This window comes from Chrysochloris asiatica, unplaced genomic scaffold (assembly GCF_000296735.1).
Source record: "Chrysochloris asiatica unplaced genomic scaffold, ChrAsi1.0 scaffold00110, whole genome shotgun sequence".
NCBI classification, from domain to species: Eukaryota; Metazoa; Chordata; class Mammalia; order Afrosoricida; family Chrysochloridae; genus Chrysochloris; species Chrysochloris asiatica.
Genome location: NW_006408628.1, coordinates 1881218 through 1887955, shown reverse-complemented (window position 1 = coordinate 1887955; position 6738 = coordinate 1881218).

The window sequence follows — 6738 nt, the reverse complement described above, 5'->3', positions numbered from 1 at the left end:
CTATGAGTCGGTTCTGACTCAATGGCACCTGACATCAACAACAATATGTGCCCATTCGAAAAAGAGGTGACCCAATGTAATGCAGACATTATTGAACAATATCATTAATATTACATGTAAGAAAAAATTTTCAGTAAATAATACAAAAATGGCCACAACCATACACTGACTGAGAAGTTCCAGAGGTGCAAGCCAGATTCGTATGAGGAAGTGGAATGAGGGATATCACTGCTAGTGTCAGATGGATAGTGGCTGAAAGCAGAGAATACCAGAATGATGTTTACCTGTGCTTTATTGATTATTTGGATCATGGCTTTTGATTGTTTGGATCAAAGGCTTTTGATTGTTTGGATCATGACAAACTCTGAACAATATTGAGAAGGATGAATATACTGGAACACTTAACTGTGCTCACGAGGAACCTGTACATAGAGTAAGAGGTGGTTGTTCAAACAGAACAAAGAAACACTTGATGGTTTAAAATTAGGGAAGGTATGCACCGGGGCTGTACTGTTTACTGTAAAATTATTCAATTTGTATGTTGAGCAAATAATTGGAGAAGCTGAATTATATGAAGAAAAACATGGCATGAAGATTGGAGGAAGACTCATTAACAATCTGCAATATGCCCATGATACAACCTTGCTTGCTGAAAGCAAAGAGGACCTAAAATACTTCCTGATATAGGACAAAGACCACAGCCTTCAGTATGAGTTGCACCTCAGTGTAAATAAAACAAAAATCCTCACTACTGGTCCAATATACAACATCCATGCAAATGGAGAAGAGATTGAAATTATCAAAGATTTCATTTTGCTTGGCTCAACTATTGACACTCATGGAAGCAGCAGTCAAGAAATCAAACAGCCAATTACATTAGTCTAATTTGCTTCACAAGAACTCTTTAAAGTGTTGATGAGCAAAAATGTCACTTTGAGAACTAAAGTGCACCTGACCCAAGCCATGGCATTTTCAATAACTTCATATGCATGTGAAAGTTGGACAGTGAATAAGGAAGACCATAGAAGAATTGATGCATTTGAATTATGGTGTTGGAGGAGAATATTAAAAGTACTATAGACTGCCAAAAGAATGAACCAATCTGTGTTGTAAGAAGTACAGTCAGAATGTTCCTTAGAAGGCCAGATGGCCAGACTCTATGCACAGCAGAATGAAACACCGCCTGGCGTTATACATCATCAGAATTGTTGTTATGCTTGAGCCCACTCCTGACAGCATGTTCAAAGACTGAGAGCGGAAGTCTCATCATCTTCACTTCTAAGGACCATTCTGACTATACTTTTTTCCGAGATAGATATGTTTGTTCTTCTGGTAGTCCATGGTACCAACATTATTCTTCACCAACACCATATAGAAATTCATCAATTCCTTTACAGTTTTCTTTATCCATTGTCTAAATTTCACATGCATATGAGATGATTGAAAATATCATGGCTTGGGTTAGGGACACCTTAGTGCTCAGAGTGACACCTTTGTTCTTGAACACTTTAAAGAGGTCTTTTGCAGCAGATTTGTCTAAGGCAATGAGGCGTTTGAATTTTTTGACTGCTGCTTCCATGAATGTTGATTGTGGATCCAAGCAAAATTAAATTCTTTGACAACTTCAATCTTTTCTTTGTTTATCGTGATGTTATTTGTTGGTCTAATGGTGAGGATTTTCATTTTCTTTATATCGAGATGCACTGCATACTGAAGGCTGTAGTCTTTGAACTTCATTAGTAAGTACCCCAAGTCCTTTGACTTCCAGCAAAAAAGGTTCCATACCCAGAAAACAGGATGTTTTTTCTGTTCTATTTCTTATCCTTTGCATTATATATATATATATTATAACTTCCAGGTTAAAAGAGAATGTTCAGTGTCTTCTACTTATACAGTCTAAGGAACTAAAATTATCTTATTTTTGTATTCATTAAATCCAACTATAAAAATCCTACATGTGCACCTTTAAAGTCACAATTGCTGACTTGTCTGACTCCTTTGGCTTACAGCTAGTCACAGACTGCCTTGTATAACAGATATTTATATGCATGTTTCATCACAGAGATGCTTGAAGACTAGTCTTTTCTACCTGTACACCTCCTACAGTACCTAGTATAATGCCTGTGGGAAAGTTGGTAGAACATCAAACATTTATGAATTCCAATGACTAACCTTAGAATATCAAACTTTATCATCAAGTCCTGTGTATAGTAGTCCCATAAACATATGACTAATATGATTTCTAAGAAGTAATATGGTTCTATTTCAAATCTATGTGTGATATACCATAAATCAAGTTCTTAAAAATTGGTTTTAACATATTCACTTGACAATGTGGTGGCTCTGTATGATATGAACTGGACTCTCTGGTAGCGTAGTGGTTACGAATTGGGCTGCGAACCTTAAGGTCAGCGGTTCGAAACTACCAGCTGCTCCGCAGGAGAAAGATGAGGCTTTCTACTCCTGTAAAGATTTACACCCTCGGAAACCCTGTAGAGGGTCGCTATGGGTCGGAACCGACTCGATGGCACTTAACAACAACAACAAAATGAAACACAAGGGTGATGGTTCAAGCCCACCAGTTGTGTCACAAGAGAAAGTTGAGGTTTTCTGCTCCCATAAAGATTTACAGCCTTTGAAACTCTAGATAGGGTCACTATGAGTTGGAACTGACTAGATTACTCTTAATAACAGCAACAACATATTCATTCAGTATGAAAGAAAATAAAAACTTAATTCAGTAAGATACAAAAATTTCACTAAGGATACAACAGTTATGCTCAAAAAGATGCTCTAATATATTCTTGGATTTAGAATATCAACAACCTAATTTTTCTCCAAAATTTCAAATTAATATTTTTAAACATAACATTTTCAAGCAATGAAATACATAAGCTTATCAAATAGAATACTTATCATAATTATTAGCTAGCTGACTAAGATCACTGTTGATTGATTACATCTAAATTGAAATGATAAATGAAATGAAACATATACAAATGTACTAATAGATTAAGTTGTTATTAAGTGCTGTCAAATTGGTTTTGACTCAGTTACCCTGTGTATGGTTTCTAAGGAGTGGCTAGTGGGTTTGAACTGCTGACCTTGTGGTTTGCAGTCTAGTGCTGATCCTACAGCTCCATACCATTACTCTGTCATATGTATATATGACATTCACTATCATAAAAGGAGTGCTGATGTGGCACTACAGGATAAACATTAAACCAAAAGGTCAGTTTGAATCACAAGGTTAGCAGTTCAAGTCCACCAGTCATTCCTTGGAAATCCTATACAGGATAGTTATGATATGGCAACAACAACAAAAATAAAAATTGTCCTGGTGTGGCACTGTAGGATAAGAACTGGACTGCAAGGTTGGCCTGAGTCACAAAGTCAGTGGTTTAAACTCTCCAATTGCTCCTGGAAAATGCTACACAGAGTCAGTATGAGTTGGAACCAACTCAATAACACTTAACAACAATCAGCAAAAGCAACCTAATTACTTTCGTGGGTAACAAAAGAAGTATGGCATTAATATGATTGGTAGTGGTGATATGCTGTGGAGTCGGTTCCAACTCATAGCGACCCTGCATACGGTTTCTGAGGGTATAAATCTTTATGGGAGTAGAAAGCCTCATCTTTCTGCAGTGGAACAGCTGGTAGTTTCAAACTGCTGACTTTGAGGTTAGCAGCCTGACTCATAACCACTACGCTACCAGAGTTCCTTAATATGATTAGTTTAGGAAAACAGTAGTCATGCTTAATGTAAAATTATGGCAATTCTGTCACTGATGTAAGGAAAGGGATAATTATATCAAGTCAACCAAATGGGTAAATGTACTGTCTGCATTTTTTAGCATCTCTGTATGATAAATGCATACACTTATACATTCTGTGAATTATCTGAGTTAATGAATATGGCTGAAAAAGGACATCTCAACAATATGTTAACGGGGCCAGTATTTACAAAGCATGTCTAGTGTCTTTCCTAAAGGACTATGCCTGTATATCCTATAAATCCAAGTTGATCAGCCAATCTCTTTTACAGTGATTATAACATTTTTAGCATTACCTTATTGTCAACATCTGATCACTTTTAATATTAAATACTTATAATTAGAGTGATTTAAGCATTGTTTTTCTTCCCCATTTTACTTATCAGACACAGTTCATTAATATGTAATGTTTTAGTTCAGGTCTAAGAAAACAGTTCCCTGGCATCTTCTGCTATCAGAGTTTGAGTTAGATATGTATTTGCACAGGGACCAATTGTTCATATTCTGGATGAGGAAGCATTATTAAAGCTGTTCTTTATATGCATTCTACATTTCACTGAATTCTATATATTTGACAACCTGATTCACAAACTATGTAGTATCTTTACAAGCTTCTACCTTTGCCCTCATAGCTAATCATGTGTCCATTCATGTTCAATGAATAACCAATGAGTGGCTCTCATATGCTACATTCTACATAAAGAAGAACAGATACAAGGTAGTAATGCAAAGTCATTTTAATAAACTGAAGAGAAATCAGATGGAAAAGGTTTACAATCACTCTGAGTTACTACAGAGGGAAGAAAGAAAACTAATAGATAGAAGTTAATGCTGAAAGTTTCAATTCTGATTTTGCCATCTACTAATTGAAAAATTTATTTACTCATTCTTAGCCTAAATTTTCTTTTCTATTAAGGTGATAATGACACTGGCTTTGTATTTTTGTTAGTGGGAAAAGCAGTAACTTATGCAAAGTACTTAGCACAGTATTTACATATCACAAAATGAGGTCTAAAAACTAGAATGCTTTTTCTGTAGTAATAATATTAATATTAGGAAAATGCAGCTAATCTGTCATTATGAATTTTAAAAAGCCACACTTTCCACATCAAAATACAAATAAACAATATATTCCTATTTTTAGCATCTCTAAGATTAACAATAACCTCATATACATGCAAAAGCTGGACAGTGAATAAGGAAGACAGTAGAAAAATTGATACTTTTGAGTTATGGGTTGGAGGAGAATATTGAAAGTGACATGGGCTGCCAAAAGAACAGACAGATCTGTGTTGGAAGAAATGCAGCCAGTGTGCTCCTTGGAGGCCAGGATGGCCAAACTTCATCTCTTGTACTTTGGACATGTTGTCAGGAGGCACCAGTCACTGGAAAAGGATATCATCATGTTTGGTAAGGTGAAGGGTCAGAAAAAAAAGAGGAAGATCCCCAATGACATGGATTGGCAAAGTGGCAGCATCAATAGGCTCAAGTGTGGCAACAATTGTGACGTTGGCCCAGGACTGGGCAGTGTTTCGTTCTGTTGTGCATAGGGTCGCTATGAGTTGGTACCAACTCGATGACATCTAACAACAAAAACAGCAACAAGCTTAACAATATACGTTTCTTGTACTTTTGTTCTATATTGTTTTTAGGTGCCTTCCAGTCACTTCTGACTCATAGCAACCCTATACACACCAGAACTAAACTCTGCCCAGCACTTTGCCATCCTCACAATTGTTGTTACCCTTGAGTCCATTGCTGCCACCACCATGACAATCTATTTCCTTAGGGGAATTTCTCTTTATTCACTGATCCTCTACTTTGCCAAGCATAATGTTTTTATCCAGGGACTGGTCCCTCTGGATAATATGTCTAATATAGGAAAAACAAAATCTCACAATCCTTACTTCTAAGAAATATTCTGGTTGTACTTATTACAACACAGATTTATTTGTTATTTTGGCACTTTCTTTTCAGTGTTTTTCTCCAACAGAATAACAGAAATGTTTCTTCCTAATTCATTTTCCAAGTCTTCCTAAATCATTATCCAACGTTCATATACATATGAAGCTATTGAACGTACCATGCTTGAGTCATGCGTTTTAGCACTCAGACTTGTATCTCTGCTCTTGAACATGTTAAAGAGGTCTTGTGCAGCAGATTTGTGTAATGCAACATACAGTTTGACTTCTTCATTGATGCTTTCATGAATATTGCTTGTATATTACATCAAAATGAAGTGTTTGACAACTTCAATCTTTTTTCCATTTATCATGATGTCATTTATTGGTCCAATTGTGAGAAGTTTTGTTTTTGAGTCTTATTTTATACTGAAAAGCAATCCATACTTCAGGCTGTGGTCTTTGACCCTCATCAGTAAGTCTTTAGGTTTTCTTTGCTTTCAGCAAGCAAGGTTGTATCATGCATATACTCTAAGGCGGGATTGGTTAATTTTGCCAACAATCTAGGTTTAAACCACCACTCGTCTGTCAGTTTGTTGAACTACGTTGGCTTGTGAGTTTCTGTGATTCTGGAAGCTATGCCCCCAGTATTTAAAATACCAACAGGTTCACCCTTGGTGGACAGGTTTCAAATGAGCTTCCAGACAAAGACAGAGTAGGAAGAAGGAGTGATAAACTACTTCTGAATCAGTGAAAGCCTTATGAATAGCAAAGAAACACAGTCAGATGTAGTGAGGGAAAATGAGCCCCTCAAGTTGGAAAGTACTCAAAATGCCACTGGGGAAGATCTGCCTCCTCAAAGTAGAGTTGAATGTGATGATGTGAATCGAGTAAAGCCCGTGAGAACAAAGCCCATGGGACCTTCATTTACTGATGGGGCACAACTCAAAATGAAGAGAAACAGATGTAAACATCCATTAATAATCAGAACATGGAATATATGAAGTATGAATCTAGGAAAATTAGAAATTGTCAAAAATAAAATGGAGCACATAAACATC